This window comes from Salminus brasiliensis, chromosome 4 (genome assembly GCF_030463535.1).
Source record: "Salminus brasiliensis chromosome 4, fSalBra1.hap2, whole genome shotgun sequence".
NCBI classification, from domain to species: Eukaryota; Metazoa; Chordata; class Actinopteri; order Characiformes; family Bryconidae; genus Salminus; species Salminus brasiliensis.
This window is the reverse complement of record NC_132881.1, coordinates 35,545,320-35,567,132: the sequence shown is the minus strand read 5'-3', so window position 1 is coordinate 35,567,132 and position 21,813 is coordinate 35,545,320. Positions and strand designations below refer to the sequence as shown.

Here is a 21,813-nt window from a genome sequence, read left to right as displayed (position 1 = left end):
TGGTCACATTGTTTGCACCTTAAGGGTAATTAGCAGCTGGTTGGCAGCTGTGGCTTCGTTTCCCAGCATGCACGGTTTGTTACCGGCTGAGCCCAGCGTTGTAGTAAAGGACGCATAGCCAGTGCTGGTTTGGTGCCCTGTGTCATAAATGTGTGCCAGGCCTGGTGAACAGAGGCTGCAGTCAGGCGACAAGCAGCAGGAATAAAGGGCACATTCTCCCCGAGCCTGGCCCTCTTCTGCAAGCCCCTCATTATGTGGATGGAGTGGAGTAGAGTCTGCTCCACCCTTATTATAAAACTCTCCATTATCACACACACCGCACTGCACCCACTCCTACACTCCTGCCTTCATGAGCCGGCCTAATCACTGTCTTTTTCTCTGCTCACTGTCTCTCTGTGTTTTTCAGCTGACAGGTCTCTTACTCTTTTTTTTTTTTTTTTTTTTTTTTGGTAAGTTTGTTCTTATAAGAGCTGGGCTTTCAGTGGCCGACACCATCCCGGTATAGCATTCTGACATTTGTCAGTGATTTCATACTATTAATTGTTTACACCGCAAGAACCTGGATGTAGGCCTACACTCTCATGATGGCATTGTTTACATTGGTGTTAGAGTAGGGGATAAAATAATGTGTTTTGCAATATGCAATATTTGGAGTTGGCATAACACAATGTTTCATTTTTAGTCCCACTTTATAATAAGTGTCTCTAATATTTTCTGGTCCTACTTTGTAATAAGTGTGTGTAAAAAGTTTTGTTCCCTCTTTATAATACGATTCTCTAGTCATTTTTGGGTCCCACTTCATAAAAAGTGTCTCTAATAATTGAGGATTTACACATGAATAATCCATGCGATTACAATGTATCTACTGATGAAGTATTCACTGCTACAGATGTATTACAGTATTACAGCATATCAAAGTATTAACTTTAGCTTTAACTCATGTATTTACACAAGTGTATCTCTAATGGCTCATTCTCTGTTATGTGATTATGCATAATGTAATGTAATAAGACAAGTGTAGTGTTTATATGAAATGCTATAGGGATAATGTATCAACCCCATCACCTATAATATATATATATATATATATATATATATATATATATATATATATATTCCCATTTTTCCCTTTATTACATACTAATAAAGGTTAATTCCAGGTGCTCAGGTGCACAAATGTAAACTGATATGATAAAACCTAATAAAGTAAATAAATGGCAATTGACTGTTAATGTAATAGCATTTTTACCAATAATGTAATACCATATTGCATCATCGGTTTCTATTACAATGTGTAACTGATTTAAGTGCAAAATGTTGGGGTTATTACATTTTGGGGAAATGATTACAATGTTACATGCTGCAAGATTAGATTTAGTAGGTTGTCCAATCTTTTTGTTGTTTATAGCTTCAGCAAACTTAAAGTAGACATTTGCAGATTGCACATGGTTACTTCAGGAAAATTCAAGCAGGTGTGTACAGCAAAGGTTTCATATTACAACATTATAGTGTGCAGTGCTAGTAGTTAGAAGCTAGTAGAAAAATTAAAGGCAGAAATAATTCTGAAAAGTGAGTCTTTAGATTAGGAACTGAAGAACGAGCTTGAACACTGGCTCCCTCTGTGGAAGAGCAGGCTGCCATAGCTCACGTGTGACCCAGTGTGAATCAGCGGTCACCTGAGTCAGCCTGTGGCAATAATGGCCCTCCAGCTGTCTCTGAGAGAGGTGTGGCACTGGCACGCGTTCTCTGCTTCACCAAACAGATGCTTGAGATCTAATCCAACCTGCCGGACCCTGTAATGAGTGAGGGACAAAATGGCTGGCTGAAAGTAAGACTAAAACCGAGGGGTGCCATGTGCCAGAAGAGAGCAGGTGGGCTGCCAGGATTGTGGCTGGCAGGACTGAGCTCTGTCTGCTCACCTGAAAGGCCTGTAAACCTGCTTTGTGTGTGGGCTGTAGTGAACATGAACACTGAGCAGCTCAGTGAGAGGAGAAATCTGGACTTTCTGTCTTGTTCTGGTTCTGGTAACCCCCCCCCCTTCTCTCTCTCTCTCTGTCTGTCTACCTTCCTCTCTCTTTTCTCTTCTCTCTGTCCCTCTGCTTTCCTCTCCCCTCTCTCTCCATCTCTCTTTCTCTCTGTCGCTCTCAATTTTCTGCCTCTGTCTTTTGCTTCCTCATCCCTTCGCTTTAGCTGGTGTTCTCTCTCTCTCTCTCTCTCTCTCTCTCTCTCTCACACACACACACATCTGATTTTTCTCATCTGCCTCAGTCGATCTTTCTGGCTCTCTTTTTTTCTTTTGCTTATACCCCCCTCTCTCTTTCTCCCTCCCTCTCTCTTTCTCTTTATCTCTCCCCTCCCCTTTCACTCTATATCTCTCTCTTTTCTCTCTCCCTATACCCCTCTAGTTCCTCTTCCTCTGCATCCCTGCCCTACTCTCTCTCTCTCTCTCTCTCTCTCTCTCTCGTTCTCTCGCTCTCTCTCTTTTATCCCTCTGTCTTTCTCTTTCTCTTTCACTCTTCCTGCCTTTCTCTGTCATTAGCTGTCTGTCTGTGTGCTTGCAGACAGCAGCAGGCATGACTTCTGTATTGTAACTCAGTGTCATATTTGCAGAGTCAGTGTAATATCATTTTTCACACTATTTACATTAGGTTCATGCTCACACAGTGTGTAGCATTTACGGTTCTGGATATTACATGCACAGAATGCTACTGTTCGTGTCACATAATCAGGCGAGTGTTCACATTCTTTCAGAAGCTATCGTCTCTGCACATCCACACTTTTGCAAGCTGACTCTAATGGATGCTATGTAGCTACGTCATTTTGGCCACCAGAAATAAAGACACTTAGAAAGCAGCGTCAGTTCAGACTGAGTCAGCGCAGTACTGGACAATCTAGTTTTTGTTTACACTTATTTATCCACTGCAAGCAACAGAGAGGCAAGTCCCCTAATCACTGTTGCTGCAGAATATGTATTTTGCCAAGTGAATGTGGACAAAGGACTTGGTGTTTGAGTGTGAGGGTGGTGAGGGGGTGGGAAGGGGGTTAGAGGGTTATAGGACATGGTTGGGGTGTGTGTGTGTGTGTGTATGGGGTAAGGGGAATGGCTGATGGAGAGTGCTGGTGCAGTAGGGAGGGGATGGAGGAGGGGATGTGCTTTTGTTTTGTTCTCGGTTGCTGAGCGATAGGGACTAAAGCATTGGGAACAGCTGTGAGGGCCGAAGCCTTTCTCTCCCCTCTGCTGGAGAAGCCCTGAAGGCAGCATACAGATAGAGCAGAGAGAGAGAGAGAGAGAGAGAGGGGAGGAGAGGGGAGGGGGCGGGAGGCACGCTACTGGCATATTGCAAGAAGGAAAAAATGAGAGAGAAAGAGGGGAGGGAAATGCCGGCTGGCCGGTAAAGGCCAGAGGAGACATTGAACAGAAGAGAAATGAGTTTAGTTCAGTTCAAGGTGGCACAAAACTTCTTCTACATCGTATTAATAATTTATTAATAATGATCTAATCTGTGGTGTCCAGCAGTGGGTAGAGCAGATTGTCATAATTGTCATTAAAAAGAGTAAAAGTTTTGTATTAAGTGTATATAAGCTGTATTTCGTACTAAATATCATGCAGGGTTCAGAAGGAACGAGAGAGAGAAGGAGGAGTGAGGGATTAAGCTGGCTCAGGGCCTGTGGAGAAAAGAGCAGGTGCAATTAAAGCTGCATGCCGTATTTTTAACATTATAGGACAGTATATAATTTCAAAACAATTATACAAAAAACAGTACATAACAGTACAAAACAGTATATAATTGTGAAACAATTTCATTGTTTTACATGGTGATGACAAAACCTGTATCAGAGTAGGCTTGTTTTTTTTTTCGTTTTCTTTTACAAATCTGAAGAAAAAATGGCTAGAATATCTTGTTTCAAAGACAAAATACATTATCAGTGGCAGAGATGAAGTGTGAGGAAAATTACATGGTAAACTACATTGATTTCATCACAATTTTCATCAAATTATTAATCATTTAGTCAATAAAAAAAGAAATAATTCCAGCTCATATAAAGGTCAGCTTATATAGCACCTTTTCATAGACAAAAAGAAATAAATAAATAATTACGAGGGTTACAAAGGATAAAGAGAACAAAAAAATTAAAATTTGAGCAGAGATTTGAAGAAAGACAGGGTCGAACAGTGTGACGAAGAGTTCAAGAAAGAGAGTTTCAAAGTTTGAGGGCATCAACCCAAAAAGATCTGCCACACATAGTACTATGTCTTAATTGGAGGACGGAGTTCTGAGAGTATGAGAGGGACGATATAAGGAAATAAGATTAGAGATATAAGAAGGAGACAGACCATGTAGTGCCTTAAAGGTTAGAAGAACTTATAGTCAACAGGAAGTCAGTGCAATTGCTGGAGAACAGGAATAATGCAAGCTGAAATTTTATTTCACACTGATTAATAGACACGGAATATGATGCTTTTTCTATTTCTACACTCAGCAAGATCAAATTAAGAAACAAAATAAATCCATAATTCATTCAAAAGTAGCTTACCATAGTTACTGGCATGTGCTTGCCCTCACACCACCAGTTGTAAACGCTCTGTGAGAGAACAGCACTCGAAAGTGATCAAGATGTCCAATAAGTCTTTAAAGTATACTTTGAATAGCTACTTATGCCTCATTCACATTTTACAGCACAGCACCCACAGCCTGTGCCGGCACGCACTCTCTGTAAATCTTTTCCTGGTTCATTCATTTACCTGCAGGACGCTTTCTGCTGGTGAATAAGGTATATGGCTGGATATAGACTGTAGAGGATGTTTTGGCATCTGACCTGATTCTTCTAGCTGCCGTTAGTCTTCACCTAATGACTGCTTATGGATGCTGAGTGTTGGTTTTCAGCTAAGCTATCATACCATTACCTTCTAAGAATTGCATGACTGTGCAACTGAATGTAGCTGGGAAGAAGTTGAAAAGCTGCTGTATAGTGTAGATCTCAGAGTATAGGGACACTCCAGTGTTCTGCTGGTTTATAATGTGCCATTGTGTGTATGTGTGTGTGTGTGTGTGTGTGTGTGTGTGTATATGTTGCAGTGTAATGGCTGGTCGCTGAGGCAGCAGACAGTATATGTGCTCATGCAGGGGTCTCCATGTCTACTATAGATAGGACCAGTTTTTTTGGACTATGATGTCTCCCAAGCCTTTTGGATTAATGTTTTGTGAAGGCAGGGTCTCATTTCATCTGATGTAAAGCTTTCAGAGCATTCCATAATAGGATCCAGCCACCACCAATCCAACCATAGTGGTGGTAGTGTGATTGACTGGGGATGCTTTGCTGTTCAGGTGCTTGGTAACTTAATTAACTGAACCATGAATTCTGCTTTCAATGTCAAGTCATCAGTCCCTGATCAAATGTTAAGGTGAAAATTAAGGTTTTGGAGGGGCCTATTCAAAGTCCTGACTTGAACCCTATTAAGATACTGTGGAAGGTCCTTATAGAGGCAGTTTATGTTTGAAAGCCCTCCAATATGTCTGAAATTAAGAAATTTTACAAAAGCAAAGGTTTTGATTTGTGAAAGACTAATCTCCAGTTATAGTTATGCTTTCAAGCTGTCAGTATTTGCAATCTGAATTCATATACACAGACAAGCAATTCAGTGAAACACTGGCTTCATGTTATATAATAATTTAATAGCCTAATTAGCAGGGCCAGATTAAGATCTTCAGGTGTCCCTGTGCATTAGAGTTATGGTGCCTTGTCCCTACGAACCCTCCAAAACATACCGCTCTCCCTGTCACACACACACTACTTATAATAACCTTAGACATGGCATTTTTAATGTTAGTTCCTCAACTAAAATCCTGTTTTTAGCTAAGAATACCAACAAAAGGACATTAGCTCATGCGTTATGATCACATATATATGTATATTATGCATGTATGTTTCGCTGTGAAAAAAGGTTACAGCACACATAAGGATGGGATATTTTGTCTGGATTATTAAAGACTGAGTTGTCTGTTGTTACAATAGAGTAAAACAGAACATTTCAATAGGGGTGGGTATTTCAAATTTACTATGTCTATGTCTAGTCAAATTTCAATAATGTCTTTCCAGTGCACAGACAAAATAGATCATTCATTTCAGTGCACAGAATGGCCGCTCACTGACTGGTTATGTCACGCAGTTAGCCCCCTAACAACGACCGTCCCCCAATATCAGGCACTTCCGCAGTGCGCATTACCGTTACAACATTACAACATTGTTACAGATGTTTCAGATATGTTTTTTTTTGCAACAATAAGGTTTGAATGCCGCTCTAAGATGGGAGCTTATGTTTTTTGAATTTCATCCAAGCGATTGTCAAACACATTGGCCACTAGCGAGTAAAGTAAGAAACTGCTGTTTTTTCCCTTTACATACAGTTAACTAAATACCAACAGCAATAAATAACAGTACTCCTTGAACACAAATGCTCTGGGATGAGATAAAAGTAGTCCCAATGTGCATATCTTGCACATTCTGCATGGCTTTAGCAAGCCCCAGTCATTCTGAAAAGTTTGTCTTCGCACGTTGGTTTAACCAGACATGGTGTGTTCCAGCATGCAGAAGTGCAGCACACTGGAGAAAGAGCCTCAAGCAAATATAAATATGACCATGTCCATTTTTTTCTGATGTTCTTGATGACTTAGTGCCTCATTTTCAATTGCATTACATACCACTTCAACCAAAGTAGGCTTGTTTTGTGGAAAGCACTTAAATTTAAAAATGATAAGTATATAAAGATATAAGCAGAAAAAGAAGGTAGTTAAAGACATTCCTAAGAAACCCACATTCTGGATGCAGAACAGACATTTTAACAAGAAAGTTTCATTTGAAGAAGCACTAAATACCAAAATGACTGGCTCTCTTTTGATCATTCTTGTCTCCTAGTCTGTAGCCGGCTGGCTAAGAGCAAGCCCGGCCACAGTGGTTCACTCTTAATGCCGCCAAAAACCCTTTCATAAGGCAGGCCTCTCTATGTACATTTACAAATGTGACTAATATTCATAAATCTTGTTTTTCTTTTATGTATGTTGTCAACTGTTTGCTATCAAACAACCGCTTGATGTGGGATGAAGGAAATCAGATATGCCACGGTGGGGCTGCGCGAAAAACAGCTTCTAGCTTTGAAGACGGGGCAATGTCCAAACTGTGGAATGTTTATTGAATTAGTCAGCTCAGGAGAAAAGCTTGTCTCGATAGAGGACCGCTTACCACCAGCAAAAAGAACATAGCCACGCTTTGCTGAGCCGCTAGCATTACACAGTCGCTGTGCTTTCCAAGTGTAGGCTTGGTACAGTATGACTTATCTATGAATAGGCCTTTTGGAATGTATCACACTCACCAGGCTGGTTTTGTCTCTGAACAGGAGAACAAGCCTTGCTACTGTACGTTTCTACTGCTTCACAAATAAACAGTGCTTGCTGTCATGCTTGAGGACTGTGTAACAATTATCAAAATAACCAACATCATGATAATGTAGTGTTCATGGTATCTACATATGGCAGAACAAATAAGCAAAGACCAACACGTACACATACTTCACTCTCTTATACATGTATATTACTGAGCAAAAGTCAGAGGCCACAGTTAATTTCTTTCATTTCCAGCCAGAACAGCCATGAAGTACAAGCTGTTCAGTCATTGATTCAATATAAACATAATCCACCTTCATAAGAAATTGGAAAGTCTGGGGGAAATAGGTGGGCAAACAGGACTTTCCAAAACTGGAGGTAAAAACAGTATTTTAAGATTCAGACACAATAGGATCTGTGACATCCATGCAAAACCTGGTAGACCACCAGGGCCATCATCATCAGATAGTTCTGACTTCAATAAAAAGTTTTTCTTATTTAAAGCAACACTATGGAAAATTGAAACATAGGAAGTTAAAATGTACTTTAAAATAATTACAATAAAAGTTAAAGCACCAATTACCTTGGGTTGTGGGTCTGAAATGATAAAAGTAAAGTGGAATAAGATGCCCTTGCTGAGAAATTAAACAGACAAAAAAGAAGAGCATTTTAAAAACAATAGATTGACCACCCCAAAAGTCCAGACCTTAACATAATTGTATATGTTTGGAATTGCTTGGATTGTAAGCAGAAAATGTTCTAACCTCTAAGACTGAACTTTGGAGATGTGGAAGAAACTCAATTCAGATTGAGAAAGTGAAAGTGAGTCTCCTAAAATAATAATGATATTATTATATATTATATGTAATATTATAATACCTAGTTATTAAGACTTTTGTATAATTGTCTATTAAATATATTTGAAATGTAGGAAAAGTGTGCTCTACAATTGCTAAATAAAAGGCATATTTAACAATTAAGAGTTAAATACTCTGTAAAGGATTTGTTAACTTACTTTCACTTAGGAAATCAGCCAAACATGTTTTGAGCAGGGTTGTCCAAACTTCTGCTGATGACTGTATATAGTAAAACACATTCACTCTTTCTGTTGTACTTTATCCACACCCTACACCCCAACATTTTTCTTCCTCCATGAAGAGCGATCATAGTTGCTGAATCAACTTTTAATGGGACACCTCCTTTTTCCTGCAGGATTTTATTGGGGCTGGTTTGTGCCAAAACCTTTTGTCCCACTCTTCAGTGCTAGACCTTTCCGCTGGTGTTGGATTGTTGTTTGCCTTCTTGAAAAAAAGTTTGCTCTCCATAAACGCAGCTGAAGTTTTTTTTTTGAGAAGACTCTCTCCGGCTCCGTCCAGGAGAGGCGAAATGAAAAGGAAAAACAGTGTGATGAATGGAGGCCTGTCACATATGGAGCCCACTTTCAAAACCACAGCCATTACTGTCTTGGTTTCCCTCCAGCACAGCCAGGCGTGTATGTATTTGTGTCTGCGCACATGTGAACATATTCCTGTGTGTGTGTGTGTGTGTGTGTGTGCAGTTGTGAGTAAAAGGCTATCAGAATCTGGTGCCGTATCAATATTGTTCTCCATGACAACAGAATGAACTCAAAGCGCATGGTCTTCCCCTTTCTCTTGCTGTGTTGGCACCCGCCTGTCTCTACTGCAGCCCGATCATGCTGCATCTCCGCCCTGTCAGTGAAACGGATCGCTGACAATAATCCAGTGGTTTTCGCTACCATCATGGTGGTTGTTATATCTTTATTATCTCATTCTCACCTTCTGCATTTGTTCATTTGTTTGTCCTGTTGTGCTGCCTTCAATATTCCTTTCTCAAATTCGATGAGGACAATCCCTCACCCCTCCCATTTCTCCTGTTCCAGTCTGGGCCGAGGCTGTGCCTCAACTAATCACACACACACACACATATACACAAACACATGCGCACACACACCCACACCCTTTTTTTTTTTGTTTAGACTAAATGCTATTCTCTAGAATTATGACGATCAGCAGATGGAGTTTGATGTGCATGTTTTGGCACTGCTCTAGAGACAGGTAGGTGCAGGCCTGGACAATATATTGTTTATTAATTGTTATCTCATTTTTGCACATGTGATTATTGCAATACAGATATCACATAAGGCCACAATGTGCAAAGGAGACCTCTAGTTAGGTGTGTGTATAGTATATGTTGAGCCAGTGGAGATTCTAAGACTGTTTAAATAAGGTGGCCATTGGGTTGGCCCCAAATATTAACCCCAGATATGTTTACAAAAACACACCCTAAATGCTTTACAAAAAACAGCATAGAAAATATCTTTTCTGTCACTTTTATTGTGGTATCAGAATGGTTGCTCTCTTGCTCGTGCACTAGGTGAGGAATGAGAGTTAAATATCGGACTGGAATGAGAAGTTCACCTTACTTCACCTCTAAGCTCCTCTAACTACTTATTGGGCAATTTCTAGTCTCCTCAGAATAGAACTATGAAGAAGAATGAATGGAATTACAATAGGAACACGTAGACTTTTGCACAGACAAGTAGGTCTTTCTTTCTCCAATATTTTATATTTCTTAAAAATATGTTATCTCTATGTAAATCTGTGGACATATCTAACTGGTTGTAATTTATTTTGCAAATGAGCCAGTGGTGAAAACAATGAACTATTGACATAAACAAGGCATTAACACATGTAGAATCACTGAAGAAAAAGGTTCAGTCTTCTTCGGGTTAATAGTATTTTTACAGTGTTTCACATGCTTATATTTCCACCTTGATGCAAAGACTATTATTGCACTGCTTTTTCCTGGTTCTGGTTTTACCAGCAAAGCAATTGACGACTCACTATCCTGTAGTAGGAAAATGAGAAACTCATAAATTATTAAATATAGCAGCATGGTTTAATGCTTCGGGATGGCAGACTACATCAAGTACATCGCATTTACTTGTGTTGACTATGCCAGAGATTGCTACTGACACTAACCATCGACAGTGTATAATCTGTTCACATAGATAACACAAATGTTTGAGTTACATAAACTGACTAATTGTAGTCTTCTTCCTCAACTGCTCAACTGATGACGGCTGTTAAAGCATTGTGATGCTGACTGTTGCTGCTTCAGGCTGAGCACACTGCTAACTGCACTCTGTAACTTTGGAGAAGCAGGCAGAATACTGCTCGCGAGAACTGCGTAACCAGTGTCAAGTGTTGCAAAACTCAGAAACATTACTGCACGGTTCTGTGTCTAGGGATGTCCAGAAAAACATGTCTTTTAGTGGTGGCTCAAAATGCAAATTACACTTAAACAAGCTAGAAATGCCTATTTTCCATAGTGTCGCTTTGTATTTGGTTAAAAAACACTGGTGGCTAACACAGCTAAATGTTAACAGCTAGCCCTTAAGCCCTTGACAATATTAAGACATATTGTTACCTTTGGAATTCACTTGCTTTCTAAACCATTGGTTCCCAAACTTGATCCTGGAGGACCCCCTGCCCCTGCACATTTTAGTGTTTACCTTGCTCTCAACACACCTGATGAGTTAAAGGTAGTGTCTTAGAAACCACTAAAATGTGAATGTGCAGGGTATCCTCCAGAACCAGGGTTGGGAACCACTGCTCTAAGGCACAGACTTGTGAGACAGCATGGGCTGGAAGGCATCAAGGCAGCTACATTCACTTTCGGACACAGCCCATATCATTCAGTCCTGGCAGGCGGCTGTGGGCGCAGAGAGGGAGGGCAGGCTGCTGTGTGGGAGGAGAGTGGGCAGGAGTGGGCAGGAGGAAAGTGGGCAGCTGGATGAGATGGCTCTGCTGCATCTTAGCCAGCGGTACAACAGCGTCATGCTTGCCCGGCGGCCTGGAACGCAGGATCCCTCAGACACGCACCACGGCAAATAATAAATAAATAAAGAGCAAATCAGGAGTCGCATTTCAGACCTGCATTAACTCCTATCTGCCCTGTGCCTTCATCACACCGAAGCTGCCTGTCTGCAACACACGGCTGTTTATTGATAGGCCGTTATTAATTATGATGTTAAAATGAGAGAGCACTCTCAGGCACCCCCTGCCGATGTGTGGCTGCATGGCTAATGAGCCAAATTAGATAATGAGGGTGCAGAGGCGTGCCAAGTGCCCTCCACGGAACAGAGGTGGGGGGGTGTGGATTGGAGGAAAGCGAGAGGGAGACAGAGAGAGGGTGCATTACTGGGAGGGGAGAGAGACTGTGAGCGAGCGAGCGAGAGAGAGAGAGAGAGAGAGAGAGAGAAAGAGAGAGGGAAGGAGGGAAGGAGTTTAACTGGCACCATGACTCTCTGTGTCTCTTTTGCCAGGACCCTAAAGAGGCCTGTAATTAAGAGCACTGTAATCAAGCAGGCTCTCTTTGTCTGTGCATACACACGTTAGCATGCATGTGTGTGTGCTTGTTTTTGTTCATGCTCAGAGCCAACAATATGTTCCTGAATTCATGAAGAAAAATGCTTCCTTGTTTAAACAGAAATTGGGAATTTTCATTTAGTGTACTGGGGTTAATGTTAGAGCTGGTCATAGAAGATTCTTATTATATATTGTAATCTACATAAACATACAGTTGTGTGCTTTTTTGGCACATGAGAAAACTATACTTAAAATCTGTTTTTCTTGTAAGTAGGCATTTATTTGCTAAAAAAACACTTATATTAGAATACCTACAAATGGCATTTATACAAAAAGTGATTTTGATTAAATCCATGCATTACCATTTAAAAGCTGATTGAGGCAGCCCAGTGTTATTATTATTAATTATCCAACACTTTTGTTTAGTAACAAAGTATTTATTAAGGTAATTTGGGTGAGCTGGTAGTGGAGACAAATCTTAGCAAACCTTTTTTAACTAAATCACAAAACAAGAAGACAAAAAGATGTTAATTAATGTTCCTTTTAGATATGCACAAATGAAATTGGCCAATATCACAACTCTGCAATTGGCAAGGTATTGTTGTTATTTTGGCCATCAGTGTTGCAATGTTATGATGTAAATCACAAGCCAAAGTAGCTACATGTACATGTACTGAATCGGAATGCAGATTTTACACGTATACCAAAATATTGCATTATTATACATGACTGATTATGATAAGTAGCCAATTGCCTCTTACTTTCAATGGAGAACAGAATTTATTACACTTTTAAAAAAAAGTTTTGGTTTTGGTTTCTATTTCAAATACATGTTTCATCCAAGTGTTCAATTGTTCATTTGCTTACACTTTGGAGCTTTAAGAAAAATAAAGCTAATAAGAATCTGCCAAAAAATTGACTGGAAATAAATCAAAATCAGCCATAAAAAACTGTCAAATGATTATAAACAGATTGCGTTGGTGCCTAAGACTAAGACAGTACTGTATAAAAAACAAATGAGAAATATATTGTTGATCAGCCAATAACATAAGCACCACTTGGACATGGTGAAGTGAATTACATTGATTATTTAATTACAGTGGAGCCTGTCAAGGGCTGGATACATTAGGCAGCAAGTGAGCAGTCAGTTCTTGAAGGTGATGTGTTGGAAGCATTATAACAAGGCCCAAATTGTGATGGCTAGACGACTGGGTCAAAACATCTCCAAAATAGCAGGTCTTGTGGGGTGTTCCTTGTATCGCCAGTACCTACCAAAAGTGGTCCAAGAAAGGACAACCGGTGAACCAGTGACAGGGTCATGGGCACCCAAGGCTCATTGATGTGCATGGGATGTGAAGACTAGTATATCTGGTCTGATCCCACAGAAGAGCTACTGTAACACAAACTGCTGCAAAAGTAAAAAAATGTGCCTTGTGGAGTCTGCCTTTATGGGTCAGAGCTGCTTTGGCGGCACCAGGGGGACATACACAAAATAAGGCAGCTGGTATTAATGTTATGGCTGATCATCCCTGTTTTACTACATAATTTAAACGCATGCAATGCTTCTATGCATTGGGCGAATTTTTCATGATGAAATGGAACAAAGTGACCTGGAATAAAATCAAATTTACATTAACATTTATTCAAATGTGACAGTTAGGGGAGGTTAGGGTTAGAGTTTAGGGTTTTTTTGCACAGCAGTGATTTGCAAGACCCCATGTCTCAACACTGTATGAAAACGGAACTTGTCATTTTGTAGGGACTATAATGGACGTAGTGGATGTCTGTTTTTACATCACAACGTGCTGAGCTGTGAATGAGATATCGATTGTTCATTCACTTGCAGTGATATAACAAACGCAAGTCAAAAGTAGGATTTTTTTCTAGATAATCCTTTTCTTTTCTAAATATAAGCAGCCAAAGCGAGTCGGAATTAGATTATTCTGGGATCCAAACTGTTGCTCATGATTTAATGGTGACTCATGCTGCCCACACTAGTCGTGCAGTGTTCAGTGCGGAGGCAGTTTTGCGGGAGGCTCCAATAATGTAGTGTAAAAATGATCACGCTGTGTTGTAGTGTGTAAGGGAATAAGAGAGAGCCAGGGAGAGAGAGAGTGAGAGAGATGTAGAAGACTATGGTTTCTCGCTAGTCATGTAGGGAACAAAGGGGATGTTGTGGATGCCGCCCAACAGCCAGCATTTCTCATTCCTGCCCCGACTGCTCACTGAGCCATTTCCTGTTTTTGACCTGAAATCTTTATTTAGAACCACCCCTCTGCTCACCACTCTCCTCCTCACTCATGACACACAGAGATGGGCAGAGAAACACAGCTTCGCACCAGCTCAGATCCATTCCAAAACAATCCTTTGGCAGGGTCTGCTTGTTGACAGTTCCAGATTTTGGACGGGGCTGGATTTTTCACATATACTTACGCACTGCAGACGTTTTCAGGGCCAGCTCTGTGTTCTGCTCAACTCTCCAGCAGTATTTTCTCAGCCATGGTTGCTGATCCACTGGAGCCAGCTAGCTCCTGAGCTGGCTGCCCTATATCTACACACGCTGGAAACTTAAAATAGGCAAGAGGCCGTCACCAATGACATCACTGTCACCATACCTCCTCAGAAAATACACGCGTCACTTTGCCACTGGAGTCACACCGTATGCACTATGTGAAAGTGTACACACTGAATTTACATGCAGTAGCAGTATTAAAAAGCTTGTTCTGCATGCTTGAGTGCAAAAATGTAACAAGTACTTGTATCCATTGAAATGGACCATAACAGTTTTTTCTTTTACATTATTTTGATCATTGTCCATTTGTTTGCAAAGGAAATCTTTGCAGGACTGTCTGTGGTGTGAAGGCAGTTTACAAGGGTAAAGAAGCAAATCATTGTCTCAGATTAGCAAGCTTTGACTTGTTTGCTGGTGAGAGCAGTGCAGGGGAGTTGTAGAATACACTGTTCCTGTCTGGACTATAGTGGATCTTAATTTCTACAGTTAAATGCACATGTAATCTTGTGCTTTTTGCTTTCTTATTACTTTAATTGTTCCATAGACTTTATGTGTATGTGTATTAGTATGTATTTGTGTTGTTTAACCCCTTAGCACAGCTTTTAACACACCAAGCTGTATTACTCAGTAACTATATGGACTTTTGTAGAAACTAGTGGGGTTATTTTTTGCTAATAGAAGTTTGTAATAATACCAGCACACCATAGGCTGTTTAAGGGGTTAAACGTCTTTGCACAGTGGCACAGTGGTTGACATGAAATGTGCTAATAAATATTCTGTTATTTCTAATTTAATTATTAGTATTATTCTATTATTGGTATAACTATACGGTTCATACATTATGTTGAACAGTTGAGCCTGATACATCCACAAAGTTGCCAGATAAATGCATTTAGTAGCATTAAGTTGTTCATGATGATGATAATGTTCATGGCCTTGTAGAATAAGTATATAGTCAATTTGAAACCAGCACCTAAAACTACCTCCATTATCCACTGTCTTTTTTTTATACATAAACCTTAATTTTATTTTATTTTAAACTATTTAACCCTTTTGCAAATAAGTTCTGGCTACCTGTAATGGTCTGCTCAGAGTGAGTTTCTTTCCTGTAATTTCTGCACCCTTTAAGGTGGAATGGAAAGTTTCTGCATTTTAGGATGGCTAATTAGTGGACAGATTTGATGAATCAGTAGATGAATCATCGAAGCTGAGCATTCGGATGCCATGGGTTTGTAAAAGGGTTACATGTGTAATTGACTAGATTGTAATATATGGTTAATGTTGCCTCGCCTGTTCATCCAGACGTACAGGGGAAGCTAGATTCGATGTCATACACTGGAAACTGGAACTGGAAAGAACTGGAAAATGTTTCTTTACTTTATGAAATGTGTAACTTAAATGCTTCTTGGTGATCCTGCCCAGGCACAAAAGCATGTAAAAGCATAATTCGCTGTGGATTTTCTTCACTAACTTCTGTTTGTGATTCTGTTTTGAAGTTTTTGAACAGCCACATGGTGAACAAAACTGTTTCCTTATTTAAACTTGACAGAGTGGAACAAGTTGGTTGCTAACCATCTAATCTGCTGAGCAAATGGGAAGAAGTAACTACTGTAGAACCAGACAGTATATGTGTTGCTTACCACTGCCCACACTGGTTATGTCTGTAAGTCACATGACATCATCTCACCCGAAAAAGCTCTTAATCTAAAACTGATATATTCATGATCTCATTCGTTCTGTCACTTACCCAGTTAACTTTACCATATCTTAGGCCCTTTACCTCCATCTCTAACTAACATGAAATGCATGTTTCTGCACTACAGACCTAAACATATCTCATCACAGCTGGAGATGACCACAGTTCATCTGAACTGTAACACTTTTAGGCTTTTTGTCCTGTTTGTTGCCTTTTCTATTCCTCCTCTACTTGATTTTTGCCTTCTTTGTTGTAGTGGTTTGCTCTTTACTACTGTAAACAGAGGTGTGTAGAGTGGCCTACACTCATCCCTAAAGTAGTAAAGTAAGTAAAGTACTTGAAATAGTGACTCAAGCAGAAATTAAAAAGACCTTTCCAATAAACTAGTAAAAACACAAAAGAATCAGGTACTGAATGCCGTAAAGAGCTGCAGTTAGACTTCATAAGCCCAGCGTCTACCCTCATAGGAGCTGATATTTATTATGTGCTTTTTTCTGGACGCTAAACAAAATTTTATGTCACTGAACTTTTTTAGGCGGCCCACAGTGGCCACGCGGGTAGTATGTGTGTGACACAGCTCCAGGGGCCTGGGGTTGTGGGTTCATCTCTGCTCCAGTCACTGTCTGTGAGCAATTTGGTGTGTTCTCCTGGTGACCATGCAGGATTCCTCCAGGTACTCTGGTTTCCTCCCACCTCCCAAAAAAATGCACATGGTAGCTGAATTCTCTGTGCTAAATTGCCCCTAGGTGTGAATAGGTATGTGTGGTACTTTGTGTTGGACTGGTGCCCTGTCCAGGAGGCATTGCAGCCCAGGGATTCCAGGTAGGCTCTGGACCCACTGCAACCCTGAACAGGAAGTAGTGTATAAGAAGATGGATGAATGAACTTTTTTTGTAGGAATGTCCTTCAGCAGAAAGTCTTTAAGTGACAAAATACTCTCCTTTTCAGAGGAGTAAAGCAGCTTGGGAATGTTCAACCTCTCTTTCAGGAGCTGAGAGATAAGGCGATGTGAGTGTTTGAGCTGCTTTGTGGGCATGCAGCACCTTCCATGACAAACGAGAGGACAAACCAATCCTTTTGCATTTGTTAGAAGTTCCAAATTCCTGGGACACAACCATCCGGTCAGCTTGGTTGCTGCTATGCCAGCCACAGGCAACGGCGATTGGTGGAGTAAGTTCATGTTGCCTGCAAAAGTCGAGTGAAAGGGGGTGAAAACTATATATCTGTTACATGTATTCCGTTAATACCCAAACTAGATAGAAACGAAATATTTACTAAAGTAAAGCATAGATTCCTCTCATTAGCAGAAGAAAAAGTACTATCATCGGTATATAATAACCAATGAAGTTAATGGAACCAGTTATTACCTACCTCTGACTATAGTGTAACACAAACAGACATACAATAAATAAAGGAAGATGCAAACTCAGTCCTGTTAATCTGCCTTTTGTCACACTGGCTTCATTCCCTGTACAGAACAATGATGATACATGCGTTACTTCATATGATAAACTAGACAGCAGGTCTCATGTGTAAAAAAATATATCGATGACAGCCACACAGCTGCCTGTGCAGTGCTGGAACTTGCCATGGGGTGGCAGTTGAGCTTGTGTAGCCCTGTCCATCAAGACAGCTGGCCACAGTACTGGACACCTAACATTGTCTGATATATTATAATATAACTGTGACATTAAGCCATTACATTGCCTTGCAAAGTGCTGGTATTGGGAGACAAATGTATAATAATGAGTCATTATTGGGAAATGTATGAAATTGAATTGTATTCATGTAAAATATATATATATATATATATTATAATTATAATTATATAGTTGGGTCTTATATAATTAGTAAAAATAGTTATATTAATTAGAAATAAAGGGCACATAAGAACTTTTAGCAACCGTTATAATGTCAGAGAGAGACAGATAGAGGCTTCTCTAAAGGGTGGGAGAAAGCAAGCATAGGGCACAGGCAGGGGCTGAGCTTGCGTACGTGCGTGTGCGTGTGCGTGTGTGTGTGTGTGTGTGCGTGTGCGTGTGTGTGTGTGTGTGTTTCTGGGCGGACTTTTCCGAGGCCAGGCACGGCGGCGCAGCCTGAGCCTCACTCTACGTCACACCTTTCCGAGGGTAACTGTGGTCTGGGCTCAGTCTGCCTCCGTCTCCACTACAACTGGCTGCCGTCTTTTTGTCTGCTTTCTTTTTTTCACTTGGTTTCAGCCACCGTGAGCCCTTTTTTCCCCTCAGTATCGTTTTCTCCCAAGGAGGATTTACGCACCGTACCGTCGCTTTGGCTTGGAAGTAGCGCTGTCGACAATAAAAGCGATCCTTCCCGATGCTTCAGCTCAGAGCTCCGCTACAACTAACCGTGGTGAGTGACCAGCAACGACAGGGCTGAAGTTAGCTCTCTGTTCGTCAGCTTCTTGTTGGAATTGTCCGTTCCACCTTAAATGGTGCAGCAGTTAAGGTGGAACGGACAATTCCAATAAGAAACCAACTTCAGCTTCATCCAGCTCTGAAAGCTACAATACTCTTTAAACTCGCGGCAGTTAATGTTACACAGACCCGTATGCGAGTGTGTGTGTGTCTCTCTCTCTCTGTGTGTGTGAGTGTATTGTTGTCTGCTCCCCCCCGTCGTAAAGTTGAGGAGCGTGTCGGAGAGCACAGCCAGAACCCTAAGACTTCTCCACTCGCACCGCTGACAATGGCAAAGCGATGCGGTGGTGGACAGCTTACACTCAGATTTGCCAAGTCGACTTTTTTGCTCGCTTTATTTTTTGAGTTGACACGTTAAGCTAACAGTTCATATCATTTATAATATTCTTATATATATATATATATATATATATATATATATATATATATATATATATATATATATATATCATATACATAAATGAATAAACGTGGTCGTGTGAGCATAGCAGCTCGAAGGCTGCTACTGACGAGGTCACTCAGTGAGCTACTGGACTGCTCGTTCACTGAGAGACAGTCAGTCATGTATTATTATATTTTTTTATTATCTTAAATTCAATTATATTTGCGTTGTAGTTTAGGGTACCCTAATTTTTACACACTGAGATAAGATAAAATTATTCTTAGGGGAAGTTAGTGCTGATAGTAGCCAAATAAGCTGGTCATTGAATGGCACTGAGTGAGCAATATACTGAGCCTGTGAGGGAAATATGGTGTTTGGAGGACAGTTGAACTTCTCACTTGTTGTTTTCAGCTTTTACTGAATGGGAGAAGAGACTGCGGAGGTATTGCTTGCTATAACGGCAATGCAGAATCTGTGGCATTCATTGTTTATGGATTTTAAATGAATAATTCAGCACAGTTGTCCCCTTAAGGAAAGGGGGAGTTGGTCAAGTTGGTCAAGACATGTTTGGTGTCCAAAGTTTGCTCCTTTAGCTGTGCAGTGGAGCTGTGAGGCTAATAAAGTGGAAGCCTATGCCATTCGAAATATGTGACATGGGCCTTTATCGTTTGTTGGAACATTGTTTTCTCAGCTTTTAAACATGTCTTGGCTAAGAAACTATGTTTGGAGTGAGGGAGAAAATCTGTAAATCTTCAATGCACAGCGTTTGAAAGTGAAAGTGCTGGATTTAACATGCACCCATATGTCTTAAGACCTCACACTGGACAAAAAGTGAAATCTACATTTGCACTCTGCAGTACCTTTTCAAGTCGACTGGGGAGACTGGGGCAAAGTCCAAAGGACATTTACACGCATGCTTTCTCTGTTTCTCTCCCTGTCTCTCTCTCTCTCTCTCACTCACACAGTAAATTCAAGAGGGATCAAGGTCCAGTTAAATGTGCTAGTGTCCACATTAAAGTAGATTACACTCACCGCCTTTATTCAGCTTGTTCAACTCCTTATTAATCTCCCTTTTCCTGCCCCCCATTTAATGCTATGCAAGAAAAATGTGTATTGTAAGCAGACGTCCAAGGATCTTCCCGGCTTGAGGCCTTTTGACCCCATGTAGACTAGCTCATGAATGTCGTGCTGAGTGCTGGGGTGTGCGTGTCACGTGTAAGTGGGTGTGTACGTGTGCAGTCTGGCTCAGTTGTAAAACCCTAGCCTGCTGATGTTGGACGGGTCGGTCATGTATTACCAAGCCTAAGTGGCATGTGGCAGGGTCGTTTACGTTGATGCAGGAGATGTGGGCAGCTATCACATCTCAAGTTGCTGCACTCGGCCAGTGCAATCAGCTGGAATGCACAGCATTCTCGAAGTAACGGCCGCATGTACTGTTAGTCCATTGTGTTAGTATAAGTGGTCCTTTTGTGCTGTTATACCCTCAAAATGCATACAAGGTTATTATACTGCAAGCACTCATTAGACATTCTGGGATTTACATTGCTAAAGGAGAAAGTGCCCATAGTTGGAGAGAAGAGGCCTACATCTGGAGTGTTCCTAATAAGTCTGCAGTTGTTCTACACTCTTATAAATAAAGGCGCTACCAAGGGCTTTTTGAGCAATGCCAAAGAAGAACCAGTTTGGAAAGAAGATGTGAGTGTAAAGATCCTTTAAATGGGCAAAGAACCTTGTTTAAACCTTTAAATGGTTCTTCACACATGGTTCTCATAAGGCATCACTCAAAGAACCCTTTGTAGCACCGTTCATACAAAGAGTGTAGACTGAGTTTTCTGTTATTATTCTTAATGCTTATTATTCAGTAACTACTATGAGTTTTGTGAATTCTTATGAAGCTCATAGGTTAGGTATGCACTCATTAAAACTGCAAAACTTATCTCAGCAGTCTTACAGCAGCAGTAGTTTTATGTAACACCTTTATAGTACCACTGTACATGATGACAGCTCCGTTTAATATAAATTTAATATATGAGTGGATTGTCATTGACTGCAGTTTGCAATTTTAGTTTTCCTGAACCACAGTGTTAAGTGTGCGTCTCACACCCCCACACACTGCATCAAGTCTCTTTGGCCTCTCTGGTCAAACCGGTTTGAAAAGTGTTCTTCTCTCTGACAGTATTTAAACTGTGTTTAAAGGACCGGAGTTCAGATTATATGGCCTCTGCGGTTTTAATACATTGTCTTAGTACACAGGTCACTGTTTATGTAAAACAACGCTAATACTGATAAAAAAAAACTTTTACAAAAAAACCTGGTACCTAAATCCACTTTGTTTTAGGTACGTCCTTTTGTAAACGGAGTTCCTGTTTTAGGGCTGTTACTACTGGTTATATTAGTATTGACGTGAGGTGCGCATTATTAATCACGTGCGCAGAGATTTTAGTCGAGGGTGAACAGTAAAAAATTACTTAGTGAACCATAACAGACTCTGCTGAGCCGCCAAAGATTAGATAATACTTTATTGCAAAGAGTATCCAGGAGGCTTCTGAAAAGACTTAAATAAAAACCAATGTAAAAACACTATATGGTGATAACAAGGCATATGATTGGGCGTGTCCATCAGGTTCACACTATTCTTACTGTCAAAAGTGAGCATTAGAAGAGTTTAAATGTGCATTATCATCCAGCAAATTGCCAACTTTCATCAAGAAGTAACATTTATATGAAAAATTATAGTAATCGTTTAGTAATTGAGTAATTAAGTGTAATTGTGAAGAGCATTTCAGAAAGCATGTGGGAATCATAACGTGTAGAAGTGTAGTCCTGTGTGGAGTTAGGTATGATACAGTAGTCAGGCCACATTCTGTGTGCCGAGGGCTGTTATGTGAGTTGCTCTGCTGCTGCTGTCGCTGACGTAAAGCCTAGGCTGCAGTCTGCATGCTGCTGCCTCACTGCACATGTGCCTGACACTCACAACACCGGCTGCTCCCCGTGGCTACCATGCCCTATCCATTCTCC

General features: G+C 40.6%; 1 protein-coding gene across 4 annotated transcripts in view; it reads left to right on the top strand.

Annotated features, from left to right (window-relative positions):
* Positions 1–21,813, top strand: part of sertad2b (SERTA domain containing 2b) — a 43,151-nt gene that overhangs the window by 6,378 nt on the left and 14,960 nt on the right. For 2 of the 4 annotated variants that reach the window (XM_072678204.1, XM_072678203.1), the window contains exon 1: positions 18,091–18,348. The exons of the other annotated variants lie outside the window; for them this stretch is intronic. The gene's annotated coding sequence lies outside the window, so the exon portion shown is untranslated. Of the gene's footprint in view, positions 1–18,090; positions 18,349–21,813 lie in introns of those variants that run through there. 4 annotated transcript variants of the gene reach the window in all.